The sequence below is a fragment of the Schistocerca cancellata genome, chromosome 1 (assembly GCF_023864275.1).
Source record: "Schistocerca cancellata isolate TAMUIC-IGC-003103 chromosome 1, iqSchCanc2.1, whole genome shotgun sequence".
In the NCBI taxonomy this organism is placed as follows: domain Eukaryota; kingdom Metazoa; phylum Arthropoda; class Insecta; order Orthoptera; family Acrididae; genus Schistocerca; species Schistocerca cancellata.
In genome coordinates this window covers 706,365,920-706,380,492 of record NC_064626.1, presented here as the reverse complement: position 1 = coordinate 706,380,492, position 14,573 = coordinate 706,365,920, and the positions used below count along the sequence as shown (strand labels likewise).

The 14,573-nt window shown below is 43.6% G+C and overlaps 1 protein-coding gene across 1 annotated transcript in view; it reads left to right on the top strand.

Moving 5' to 3' along the window:
- Nucleotides 1-14,573, top strand: part of LOC126184735 (CUB and sushi domain-containing protein 3) — a 556,957-nt gene that overhangs the window by 285,167 nt on the left and 257,217 nt on the right. The gene's annotated exons all lie outside the window — the stretch shown is intronic.

The following is a 14,573-nucleotide window of genomic DNA, read 5'->3' as shown; positions in this document are numbered from 1 at the left end:
CCGTACGCTGAGTGATGAGGACATGGATCCCTCTGGGATATATGCTTGTTATGACCCGCTCTACCAGCCCTCTCATTTTCCACATTCATTTCAAATACACCCCGTATATATACAGAAAGAACCAAAATTCGCGCGCTGGGTGCTATAGTGCGATTGTTTGCATACTAAAGGTGCAGAAGTCTCTTAACAAAATTTCGTCCCTTGCACAGTTTTAGTGGAAAAAGGACATCAAAGGAAAGCAATTTGGCAACGCTCTAATCACGTATAGGACAAGTATCTTACTTAAGTACCGTGCAGCTCTGCTGATTAGTTGTTGCACTGGTTAAGAGTTCGACAATTCCATTACGGATCTAGGTACATTTTTTTAAAGTTTCTAGTTTCATCTACGCAGTTACATGGTACTGAAGCAAGAGTGCATCGAATAACCACATACTGTACAGTAATCATGCATCAGTACTTCATATTTCCTTACGACAACAGGTTGCGGAAGGTACAGTGACTTTCCAAAGATTTATGTTGCTTGGTGTGTCTTGGAACGCATGCTTTCAAAATTTTAAGAATAGATCTTCACTTGAACTAGTTAGTAGCGCTTGACATTGGATTTAGTCGGAAATTTTATTGCTAAATTCACGTTTACTAATGAAACCAATGACGAACTGCATAGCTGTTGTCTCAATTTCTCTACTTCTTCCGGCAATATAATTTGGTAAGGACGAAACAAATTCAGGTATCGGTCAGATAAGAATGCTGCAAGCGACTTCCTACCAGTGAATTTGAGTCTAGGAGGTGCCTCCCTATCAGTTAGTGAACCTTTTATCCTATTTACCCATATGTCACATCGCCTTGTGAGGTTCAGGTCCCAATCTCTCCAACCAGCGCTAATGATATCAGAGCAGTGACCGCCACATGTACAATCTCGGCGTTCTTGGTGACCTTAGTAAAGAGGTGGCAGATGTTACTATCCAGGTCATTTATACAGAATTATAGTGAACAGCAACGGTCCTTTTACACTTCGCTAAAGTATATTCGTTACTATTATCAGTTACCGTTATTCACCATCGAAGATAAATCCAGTTCTGAATATAAAAAAATACGGCATTCGATATGCCTAGGTGTTTTAAAATTTCTTTTAAAATATTAGCAGGAAAAATATATCGAGTTAACGATGGAAAATCCATGTTAATTTTGGATATTTTAGGCCGATACAATGAACTTGTATAACAGTCATATGTTTAATGTTTTCACTCTGACTTCCATGACCATTACGTTGCTTTTTTCCATTACCGTAACATCGATACGACGACAATATTTTGTTTTAAATGTTCTCGTGTTCACACTATAGCAGAAAGCAAAGTACAGCAAACAGTTGTAAGTTAATCGCCTGCTGCTGTATAAGTACTGAATGTAAAAAGGTAGGAGTTTGCAGTCGGTGCGATTTGCCACGACTGTGCGTGGTACCCCGCCCCTTTACCGGGCGTCATTTACCCATGTCTTCATCTCTTTGTCAGCGCCATCGATCACATTTTCTTTCACATCGCCCGATGTCGATTTTATCCGAACTTTCAGTCTAATGCATCATTCTGCGTGACAATCTGTCATAAGCCATACATCACACATATCCGCAAAACTCGAACATAACTTCCAAGTCTTCCATCATTTATGTCCTTTCATCGATTCATTGCTTATTCAATTCGGAGGAGGAGGAGATTAGAGTTTAACGTCCCGTCGACAACGAGGTCATTCGAGACGGAGCGCAAGCTCGGGTGAGGGAATGATGGGGAAGGAAATCGGCCGTGCCCTTTCAAAGGAACCATCCCGGCATTTGCCTGAAGCGATTTAGGGAAATCACCGAAAACCTAAATTAGGATGGCCGGAGACGGGATTGAACCGTCGTCCTCCCGAATGCGAGTCCAGTGTGCTAACCACTGCGCTTCAATTCCGATGTCATAAGACATGACAACGTTCTTCGGATTTTCTTTTTTTATACAGTAACCATTAATCAAATGCGAAAGAAAAATGTGTGTTATAATTCAATTGCTCCTTCTACGTTAGTTGAAACCCATCACAATCAAGAATCCAACTGTGAACCTTGGGCAGAGCACGTATTGCACCGCAGACACTAAGAAGCATGTGGCTACCAACGTGCAGCTACGCTAGTGCCCAGATGTAGTGCAAAATGAGGAAACTACGCGATAAATACAACAGAGAGGCGGAAAAATCTTCAGCGCACATTGTTACATTAGGTTTACGAATCTTTTTGGTTCGCGCGCAAATTCAAGCCGCCCTCCAGAGAAGATGTCGCGAAACGTGTTCTTCGTTTGATTTCCTAAAAGCGAAGAAGAGATAGCTACAAAAACTGGACATGGGATTGCAGTATGGATCGACCCCAAGCCAAAGACAGAGCGGTGTCGTGCGCTGTCATCCAGACTACGAGAACAACTGACACTAATTGTATCTGGCGGGTCGCTTGAATCTGCGCGCGCAGCGACCTAATTGGCCAACTTCAATCCTCATTAACTCGAAAACGGCTAAAGTACCGATTTTTTTCTTGACAGTTATTTCTCAGCACAACTCACCCCCCAACACCCTTACAAGCTTTTCAGTCCGTTTCTGACCACCATGCATACAGGTGTTCTGAATATCTCTTTCAGTGTGTCCACTCATGCTTACGTGATTGAGATCCGTTAAGGTGGAATAAGGAACACCCGCACTGGATCGTGAATGAGTAGCGCCAACAAGTTCAGAGGCTGATCAGCAATGCATGCTGCTCTGGACGAAACGCGATAGTCAGCACACAGCTATAAGGCATTTGTAAATGAGAGAGGTGACCAAACGGTTAGGCAATGACCACCAAGATTTTTTTGTCAGTAAAGTCTACTATGTTGCTACAACAATTTTTCTTTATATTTTCCTTAATCTGAGAATATTTTCCGAATTATGTTTATTGTATGCACTCTGTAAGTACCCCAGAATTTCATATCCTAATTGTACAGACAGTTCCTCCTGTCTTTCGAAAATGTTTATCTCAGTAATATTATTTACCAAACGCCAATATCAGAGTTACAGATACATATTTTCTCCTAGAGTTTTTTTTTCAATTAAATTTGCCACAGGAAAAATCGGAACATAGAAACTGAAGGTAACTAAAGGAGTGTAAGAAATGAAATAGACTGTCAAAGTATGCAATTAAGAAGTGTTAGAGAGAATATGTGAAGCAAGAATTACACTGTAAATGTAGCTAGAAACAGAGGTTGATCTAGACTTTTATAAACACTCACATGTCACATCCCTCAGACAATTTTGAATCTGCGTATGAGAGGAATACATAAAAAAATATTGTTTTTTACTTTTAATCGGATTTTCCCTTGTTTACTAGTTTACCTGGAGACTCAACTTACTTACCTTACCGGAGAGAACTCAGCTAGGACATCGAAAACGTGCAGAGAAGAGCAGCGAGTTCGCGTGGCATTCATTAAAACTAAAGCGTTTTCAATTGCGGAGAGATATTTTCACGAAATTTCCATCCCCAACTTTCTCCTGCGAATGCCAGTATATTTTGTTGACTCCTACCTGCGTAGGGTTAACTGACCATTGCAAGAAAACAAGAGAAAATAGAGCTTGCACTGAAATATTTATACTCTCATTTTTCACAAGTGCTTTTCCGGAGTGGAAAGGTCGAGAACTAGGCTGAAACTGTTTTTGCAAACTTCCTGCCAAACGGTTGTCACCACTACGATATCTTTCAGTCTTAATCCTTGGGGAAAATTATTTTTTTGGAAAAACCAGAAAAAATGTTTTCTCATTAAATCATAGTACTTACAAATCACCTGCTTGTTAATCAGTGTCAAAAGAGATAAAATTTTAAAATGAAATATAAGTTTCAGTCAAAGGAAGTGTTTACTGAAGACATTTGTCTTTAGTTTAGCCTTGTGCGGATATTAAATGTGGACGATAAACAGTTCAGACAAGAATATAATTGGAATGTGACGCTTCAGAAGAATGCTGATGATTGTACAGTAGATTGAGTCACAAACGGGGTGGTACTGAATCGAATCGGGGTTAAAGGAAATCTTTGCTGCAACTTGTCCAGAAGAAGGAAATGGGACATATACAGAGTCATAAAGAAAAAGTCAATTTGGTAATGCAGAGATGTGTGTGTGTGTGGGAGGGGGTGGATGATTGGCCGAGGGTGGTAAAAATTGCAGACGGTGACCAAGGCCTGACGAAAATAAGCACGTTCAAATGCATGTGCTTTGCAAAGTTGTGCGGAAATGAAGAGGCTTTCACACGACAGACTAGCTTGGAGGGTTGTATCGAAAGTCTTCCGACTGGAGACCACAACAAAATCTCAGTGGCACTACATCGGATGTACATTGGAGAAAAAAAATCGCAACAGCAAAAATAATTAATGTAGAGTAATGAAATTTCTGGAATACTGTTGCCTAGACGACGTACTTAAGTTATTAACACTGCAAGAACACAAGTTAATGTAAGCGACAGATAAGCCATTGCAAATGTGAAATGTTGGTACATTAATAAGCGGTGAAACCGCCGGAATGTTGAACGCAAGCATGCAAACGTGCATGCCTTATGTTGTACAGGTGCCGGAAGTCAGTTCGTGGGATGGCGTTCCATGCCTGTTGCACTTGGTCAGTCAATACCGGGCGGTTAATGCTGTGTGTGCATGACGCCGAAGTTGTCGTCCGATGATGTTCTATACGTGCTCGGCTGGAGGCAGATCTAGTGATCGAGCACTCCAAGGCAATGTGCCGACATCCTGTGGAGCATGCTGGACTACAACGAGCGGTATGCAGGCGAGTGTTATCCGTTTCAAAAACGCCCCCTGAATGCTGTTCATGAATGGTAGCACAACAGATCGAATCACCAGACTGATGTACACATTTGCAGTCCGTGTGCACGGAATAACCACTAGAGTGCTCCTGTTCGTGATATGAAATCACACCCCAGAGCATAATTCCAGGTGTAGATCCAGTGAGTCTAGCACGCAGACAGGTTTGTCGCAGGCCTTCAACTGGCCTCCTATCCAACACACGGTCATCATTGGCACCGAGGCAAAACCAGCTTTCATCAGAAAACACAATAGACCATCACCCTGCCCTCCAATTACCTCTTGCTTGACACTACTGGAGTCGCAAATGATGGTGATTTGGAGTCAGTAGAATGTATGCTATAGGGCGTCTGGCTCGGAGCTGCCCTTGAAGTAACCGATTTGTAACATTTCGTTGTATCACTGTGGTGCCAACTGCTGCTCATATTGCTGCTACCGATGCAGTATGATGCGCCGGAGCCATACGCCGAACACGATGGTCTTCCCTCTCGGCAGTGCCAGGCCCTCTTCCTGCGTCTGCACATTCTCGTGACCACCATTGCCAGAAATCATATATAGATGCTATATTAATGGCAAGTATTTCTACAATATCACTGGAGAATTATCCACCTTCTCGTAGCCGTATTACATGACCTCGTTCAAACTCAGTGAGGTGTCGATACTGCCGTCATTGTAACCTTAAAGGCTTTCCTGACTACATCCACTCACCACGTCAAGTTTCAAAGATAACAAACGTTCATGACTGTTACAGTGTGTATTTAAACGAAATTTGATTTGAATCCCCTGGGACAGCCGCGAAGTTTGAATGCACATCTTTCAGATGTAGAAACACGCCTACCACCTTTAGTTCATCTGTCACAACTTCTTCTCGGAGTTGCGATTTTTTCCGTCAGAAATTTCAGTCGAATCTATGAAAACGGTCATTCCTATCACATCCACGCCCGGGTTCCCGGGTTCGATTCCCGGCGGGGTCAGGGATTTTCTCTGCCTCGTGATGACTGGGTGTTGTGTGATGTCATTAGGTTAGTTAGGTTTAAGTAGTTCTAAGTTCTAGGAGACTGATGGCCATAGATGTTAAGTCCCATAGTGCTCAGAGCCATTTGAACCTATCGCATCAACGGGAATAGCCCGCTACAGAGTAATGAATCCACCCCGGACCCATAGACGCAGGGATCGCTAGCGGGGTGCAGGGCGGCGCGTCTCGATTAACAGCAGTGCAGCCTTGGTTTGTGGGCGTGCCAGCCGCCAGCCGCCGGCCGCCAGCTGTTTTCGGGCAGCCTCCCACGGCTGGCTGGGCAACGAGGAACGACTGCCGCACCGCGCCGTTCACCAACACGATATCTCCTCTCTTCCCCTCTCCCTTTGTGGCATTCACCAGCTGGCCACCTCTCTGCTTTCCTCCAGGGCCTGGACAGCTGCTTTGCTCGGCGGTAACTACATCTCTCCCTAACAGTATTCTCACTCAGAAGCAGACGGCTTGACGACGAATGCGGATGTCCGTCTTCACTGGGGCGTTCAACTCCAGCCCTCTGTCCCTCCTTCCTTCCCACCGGCAGCAGTCCTGAAACTGTTTTACTGGCATAATATTGTTGTGTAGTCTTTTGACTTTGTTGATGTTGTGGTCGTCAGTCCAAAAACTGGCTAGATGCTAACTAGCCTGTAAAGCATCTGCATCTGTGAATAACTACTGCAACCTATATCCTTTTGAAGCTGTTCACCGTTTACATCTCTTGGTATCCCTCTTCAATTTTTACCACCCAAACTTCCCTCCAATACTATACTGGTCGTCCCTTGATCTCTCAGAAAGCATCCTATCAACCTATCCCTTCCTTTAGTCAAGTTGTGTTACAAATTTCTTTATCACCAATTCTGTTCAGTAACTCCTCATAGTTACATGATCTACCCATCCAATCCTTCCGTAGCACCACATTTCACCACTGGCCGACAACCGTCAACATTTCTTATACGAGAAACTGCCGCCAGGGCGGTTTTCTTATCTAAATGTTGTTGTTAAAGGCCGAGTAATGCGGTGGAGCTGTTAGGATTAATACCAGTTTTTTCTGTTTTGCATGTTTAAATAGATTTTTTAGGGGTGTGACTACTTCCGTCATTAAATAGAACTCAGCTTTAAAAAATGTGTCATTGTTTATTTCAAAGGACTCATTTCATCATTTAATATGTATGCCTATTTTTAAAATTTTGTGTGGTTAATTTTTTATAGAGCTTTTCCACCACTGACTGTTTTCAACTGCTTCAAAATTTGATGTGCTGGATTATTTTAAAAAAATAATTTCATTAACGCCAAAATTTTATAAGTTCAGTTAAGAAGGTGTCTGTTTTTTTAATGGCCCCTGTGGTAATCACTTGTCTAAACTTCCTCATGTGTTCCTCTAATTGCTTGAAATTGTCTGATTCTGAACTGATTCAAAGAGCTTTGTATGTCTTGTAACGTCTGTATTCCCAGAGTTTTGTTTGATTAAACTGCATTGTCATTTTGGCAACGCTTGAGCAAAGCTTCTTTCTTTTACTTGAAAAATGTTCCGATTTAGTATCATCACGTGCCGATTTTATCGACAGTATCTGTAGATCAATACCTTTGTTTTCTAATAAAGTAACCCTTGGAATTTACATTTCACGAGTAAATATCTGACTGTTGAACGTAGTACCTGAAAGTCACTCCATATTTTAAGGGCAGAATGTGCAAATTAGTCACGTCATACGTCCTTTAAGTAAAACTTTCTTACAAGCATACACGGCCGTACACAGGCCCATGGTATGCTTGTGTGACTCATGGAAGGAGGGAAGATTGTTGCTTAACGTGTCATCGAAATCATGGTCACGGGAGTGCGAGCACAAGCGCAATTGGGCGAAGAGCAAATCGATAGTGGCATTATTGAAGGAACCAGCCTTACATTCAGAGCAAGTTATCTGCCATGTGTGAAAACCACAGAAAACCTACACTACTGGCCAATAAAATTGCTACACCAAGAAGAAATGCAGATGATAAATAGGTATTCATTGGACAAATATATTATACTAGAACTGATATGTGATTACATTTTCACGCAATTTGCGTGCATAGATCCTGAGAAATCAGTACCCAGAAGAGCCACCTCTGGCCGTAATAACGGCCTTGATACGCCTGGGCATTGAGTCAAACAGAGCTTGGATGGTGTGTACAGGTACAGCTGCCCATGCAGCTTCAACTAGATACCACAGTTCATCAAGAGTAGTGATTGGCGTATTGTGACGAGCCAGTTGCTCGGCCACCATTGACCAGACATTTTGAATTGGTGAGAGATCTGGAGAATGTGCTGGCCAGGGCAGCAGTCGAACACATTCTGTACCCAGAAAGGCCCGTACAGGACCTGCAACATACGGTCGTGCATTATCCTGCTGAAATGTAGGTTTTCGCAGGGATCGAATGAAGGATAGAGCCACGGGTCGTAACACATCTGAAATGTAACGCCCACTGTTCAAAGTGCCGTCAATGCGAACAAGCGGTGACCGAGACGTGTAACCAATGGCACCCCATACCCTCACGCTGGGTGATACGCCAGTATGGCGATGACGAATACACGCTACTAATGTGCGTTCACCGCGATGTCGCCAAACACGGATGCGACCATCATGGTGCTGAAAACAGAACCTGGATTCATCCGAAAAAATGACGTTTTGCCGTTTGTGCACCGAGGTTCGTCGTTGAGTACACCATCGCAGGCGCTCCTGTCTGTGATACAGCGTTAAGGGTAACCACAACCATGGTCTCCGAGCTGATAGTCCATGCTGCTGCAAATGTCGTCTAACTGTTCGTGCAAATGGTTATTATTTTGCAAACGTCCCCATCTGTTGACTCAGGGATCGACACGTGGCTGCACAATCCGTTACAGCCATGCGAATAAGATGCCTGTCATCTCGACTGCTAGTGATACGAGGCCGTTGGTATCCCACCGATTCCATATTCTGCTAACAGTCATTGGATCTCGACAAACGGGAGCAGCAATGTCGCGATACGATAAACCGCAATCGCGATAGGCTACAATCCGAACTTTAGCAAAGTCGGAAACGTGATGGTACGCATTTCTCCTCCTTATATGAGGCATCACAACAACATTTCACCAGGCAACGCCGGTCAACTGCTGTTTGTGTATGAGAAATCGGTTGGAAACTTTCCTCATGTCAGCACGTTGTAGGTGGCGCCACCGCGCCAACCTTGTGTGAATGCTCTGGAAAGCTTATCATTTGCATATCACAGCATCTTCTTCCTGTCGGTTAAATTTTGCGTCTGTAGCACGTCATCTTCGTGGTGTAGCGATTTTAATGGCCAGTAGTGAAAATCGACGTGATGGAGGGGGATGGAAACCCCGGCACTCGAACACGGGATCAGTGTCTTATCTCTACGTCAACTGATTATAGGAGAGGCGGTTAATAAGTAATGCAACACATTTTTTCACAGCCAGTTTCAGTCGAAAAATGCGGAATTTGTTGCGGGATATCGTGGAATATTCCTACTTCGGCCCCTATAGTTTCATGAAGTTTCGACAGGTGGCGGAACTATTGTAGCCTTCAAAATGGCGTCTGTAACGGGGCTGCGGTCCAAGCAGAGAGCTGTCACTGAGCTTCTTTTGGCGGAAAATCGGAGCATTGGAGATATTCGTAGGCGCTTACAGAATGTCTACGGAGACCTGGCAGTGAAAAAAAGCACTTACAGTCATTGGGCGAGGCGTCGGTCATTATCGCAAACTCGTGCCGGTCTTATGGGACCAAACTGCTGAGGTCATCGGTCCCTAAGCTTACGCACTACTTAATCTAACTTACACTAAGGACAACACACACACAGCCATGCCCGAGGGAGGACTCGAACCTCCGAAGGGGGTAGCCGCGCGGACCGTGACAAGGCGCCCTAGACCGCGTGGCTACCCCGAACGGCACAATGTTGGAGCCTTCCGACTTCCATCTGTTCGGCTCAGTGAAGGATGCACACCACGGAAAGCAGTACGTAGATAATGGGGAGATTATCGATGCAGCAAGACGTTAGCTCCGATGTCGACCAGTAGAGTGGTACCATGCGGGAAAAGAAGCCCTCGCAGGAATGTGGCGTAAGGTCGTAGCATTATTGAAAAATAGATTTTCATACGAAAGAGTGGGGAATAATATGATGTACTGTAATCCTGATTAACACCAATCTGCTTTCAGAAAAAAATGTGTTGCATTAATTATTAACCACCTTTCGTATAGCTTTGTAAGTAGGCTGTTTAGATTTTTATGTTGGTAACGTCACGTAGCGCTCTGTATGAAAATCACTGACTGTGCCGTGTGCAGTCTGTGGCTGGTTTGCATTGTTGAAATTTGCTGTGGTAGTGTTGGGCAGTTGGCTGTTAACAGCGTGTAGCGTTGCGCAGTTGGAGGTGAGCCGCCAGCAGTGTTGGATGTGGGGAGAGAAATGGGGGAGTTTTGAGAGCGGATGATCTGGACGTGTGTCCATCAGAGACAGTAAATTTGGATGTGGGGAGAGAAATGGGGGAGTTTTGAGAGCGGATGATCTGGACGTGTGTCCATCAGAGACAGTAAATTTGTAAGACTGGATGTCATGAACTGCTATATGGTTTTTGAACACTATTAAGGTAAATACATTGTTTGTTCTCTGTCAAAATCTTTCATTTGCTAACTATGCCTATCAGTAGTTAGTGCCTCCAGTAGTTTGAATCTTTTATTTAGCTGGCAGTAGTGGCGCTCGCTGTATTGCAGTAGTTCGAGTAACGAAGATTTTTGTGGGGTAAGTGATTGATGAAAGGTATAGATTATTGTTAGTCAGGGCCATTCTTTTGTAGGGATTTTTGAAAGTCAGATTGCGTTGCGCTAAAAATATTGTGTGTCAGGTTAGTGTTGATCAGAATAGGCAAAGAGTGAAATGTCTGAGTACGTTCAGTTCTGCTCAGCTGTTTGAAAATCAAATAATGTAAGAGGTTTATCAGGATAGTAATTCATTAATTTTTCTGAGGAGACGTTTCATATGTCGACCCTTAGCCGAGGATACATCACTGGAATCTTCTGATTTTTTCTTGTAGTTTGTATAATTAGTGTAGCTATTGTTTATTGATAGCGCGTAATTATAGAGAGAATTTCCGTTGTAGTTGTATTTTGTCATTGTTGTACAGTAAAACAGTTGTGGCATGCATGTAGATTTGCACCAAGTATTTCGCAGCTGCGCTTGCAATTAACGAGATATTATTTTCAATGCTATTTTAATGAGTTTTCTTATTTTACTCTTCAAATTGTGCTTTTCTGTGTTCGTGTGAAATATTGTGACAATAATGGCGTGTGAAAAACGTAATACTAGGCTCCAAAGAAAACTGAGAAATGACAGTGATGACGAAAGCAGTGTGTTAGCGCCACCGTGTAATGAATTAACTAATGTTCAAAGTAGTAATTTGGTATTTGTGCATAGGGAAATGGAGCGGGCTGCAAATAATGGTGTAGACAGTGATTTTCATACAGAGCGCTACGTGACGTTACCATCATAAACACCTAAACAGCCTACTTACAGCTTGCCTTTCGAGGAACTGTGGAAGTGGTTATAATGTTACAGACGGTGAGATAAGGCAGGAACTTCTCGATTTCGGTGCAGTTTTGTCCACATATCACTTCTTACACCAATTACACATTTACCTACTGTGTCAGGTAAAGCGTATCCAAAGCTGGTAACTCTTCGTTGCGCACTTATTACGGGATGTTTTATTTTCGTACTGTCAGCAACACAATAAGAGATAGAAGGACTTGATATGAGAATATAGTTTTTGAAACGATTCCACTGCACACTTAAACAGCAAGTAGCACGTAAATTTTAAATAATTTGTTCACTGGTACATTGGATCAGCGAATCTACCTTGTTGTCTACCTGCACGTTAGTCCCTCCTCCATATTTCCGTAGCACTGTCGTCAGGTATGCTAACTAGTACAGTTGGTTAACAGGGCGGTCTGCCGTGGATTGTAGCCTCAGAATCCGGTCTCTCGGCATTGCCTACCGAACCAGCGCGTGGCTGGCGAAAGCGCCTGCTGAGGCCGGCTGCCTGTGGTCGGAGACCCTGCTGCCAGCTATTACGGCGGCCTTGGACCTGTCGCTGGTTAGCAGCAACACTGTGATTTTGAGGCTTGTTACGAAAGATTGTGCTCCGGGCAGCACTGTGGTAAATACTGCCGAACAATGCCGGTAGACAATGGATAGCGTCGATTAATTTAATCACTCTGACCTTCCCTTTTGCTGATAGGAGCCGGCCGGAGTGGCCGAGCGGTTCTAGGCGCTACAGTCTGCAACCGCCCGACCGTTACGGTCGCAGGTTCGAATCCTGCCTCGGGCATGGATGTGTGTGATGTCCTTAGGTTAGTTAAGTTTTAGTAGTTCTAAGTCCTAGGGGACTGATGACCTCAGAAGTTAAGTCCCATAGTGCACAGAGCCATTTGAACCATTTGTTAGGAAACTTGCAGGAAGTGTGCTACAGAAGCCAGAAAAAAACTTTTAACAAAAATAACACGTTTCATAACTTCATGTGGAATTAAAGGTAACTCATTGTGGTGTTTTTGTGCCTCTTTATTGTGGTTTCCCTTCCGAATATCACGCTAGTAACAAGAATCAGCTTTACCATGATGGAAATTTATTAATCAACATGTTTTAGAAAGAAGTTTTTCGTATAGTGAACTGTCATTTCCATTCCCAGTTAATTTCCAGACTCTCTTGACTGTGCTAAGAAGGACACGTTTCGAGAACTCTTTCTTAATTGCATATGCTTAGCACAGTTAAGTCGCTGCACAAATACGACCAGCAACAGGAAATTATTTGTCGATGTCTGAATTCTCGCTTTCTGCTGCGTAGAGTGTCGTGACTGCGTCCAATATATTCCGGTCCTTATTCTTGGGGTCCAGTGGTGGAGCGCGCCTTTCCCAAAAATGTCGGGATTGAAGGAGTTCTTAAGGCTTCGGTAGTGTGTGAGACTACATGAAAAAGAAAAAAAATCGATGGTACATAGAACCAAAAAAAGGAATTCTAATGTCGTCACTTAGAGATTCAAATGGTTCAAATGGCTCTGAGCACTACGGGACTTAACATCTGAGGTCATCAGTCCCCTACAACTTAGAACTACTTAAACCTAACTAACCTAAGGACATCACACACACCCATGCCCGAGGCAGGATTCGAACATGCGACTGTAGCGGTCGCGCGATTCCAGACTGTAGCGCCCAGAACCGTTCGGCCACCCCAGCCGGCACTTAGACATTCAAAAAGCTTCAATGCTACGAGGACTGTTCGGAAAGTAAGATCAGATAGGTCGCGAAATGAAAACCATAGTGAAAATCAAAAAATTTTTATTCACAACAGTTAGCCACACCTTCCAGCTACCTATCTAAATAGTCGCCGCTCCGACTTAGATATTTGTCGTGGCGTTGTACAAACTTTGCAGTACCCTCGTCACAGAATCAACGGAGGGAACCAATTAAGGATTGTATCGTGGGTGATCAAACACTTCTCATCGAAAACGCTACATCAGTGTTCTCATTGCCCCTGCAGAATGCGGCTGAAAATTGTCTTGAAGAAAGAAACACATGACATTTATGTTATGTGGGCTGCATAGCTCCAGGCGAAATCTCTCACCAGGGGCAGGCAAATGAAAACGAGACTGATGGGAAAAGAATAAATAAACTGCTCATTATTTCAAAAGTAATCACCATAAATGTTAATATATTTAGCCCATTGTGATACAAGTCGGGTAACACTTTCGTGGAAAAATGTCTGTGAGTGTCTACAAAAATAGTTGTACCCAGACGAGCACCTCTTCGTCCTAAGGAAATCGACGGCCAAGACCGTCTTTCTTCAGGACTCCAAAAATACTTAAATCACGTGGGGAGGGATCGGGACCGTACGGAGGGTGTGCAAGTGCTTCCCAGCGAAAGTCTGCAGTGTAGTCGAAACAACCTCTTCAACATGCGGGCGGACATTATCGTGCAACAGAATAACTCCCTCCGTCAATATTCCTGAGCGTTTAGGTTTGATGGTGCGCTACAGTTTTTGCAAAATGTACACTTACCGCTGGTGTCCATTAATTGTGCCGCTCTGTTCTAGAGAGCAAATGAGCAGCGAGACCTTGCAGTCAAAGTAAGCTCTCAAGAAAGACCGTCTATTTGCTTCACTCTAAGGGATGCACGCCTAGGTACAACCCTAGTTCCGTAGGTAACCGCAAAGATATTTCCATGAAGGCCTTGGCCGTCTTAACTCACAGAAGGATAAGATCAGATACTGTAGTATCCCCTAACAATTTCAATCTAATTCCACAACAAACTTTTATTCTAGTTTTGTTAATGGTGTACATAATTTGGCGGATACAAGACGGATCATTATTTCACTACAAAGAACGTATTATCTGTATAAAACTATATAATTACTTATGCGCTACAAAAGACTCTCTACACCTGTAAACGTGTTTTGCTTGACAATCATAGCATCGCATTCAAAGATCTTACACTATGTGATCAAAAGTATCCGGACATCCCCAAAAACATACGCTTTTCGTATAACGTGCATTGCGCTGCTACCTACTGTCAGGTGCTCCATATCAGCGATCCCAGCAGTCATCAGACATCGTGAGAGAGCATAATGGGGCGCTCTGTGGAACTCACGGACTTCGAACGTGATCAGGTGATTGGGTGTCACTTGTGTCGTACGGCTGTACAC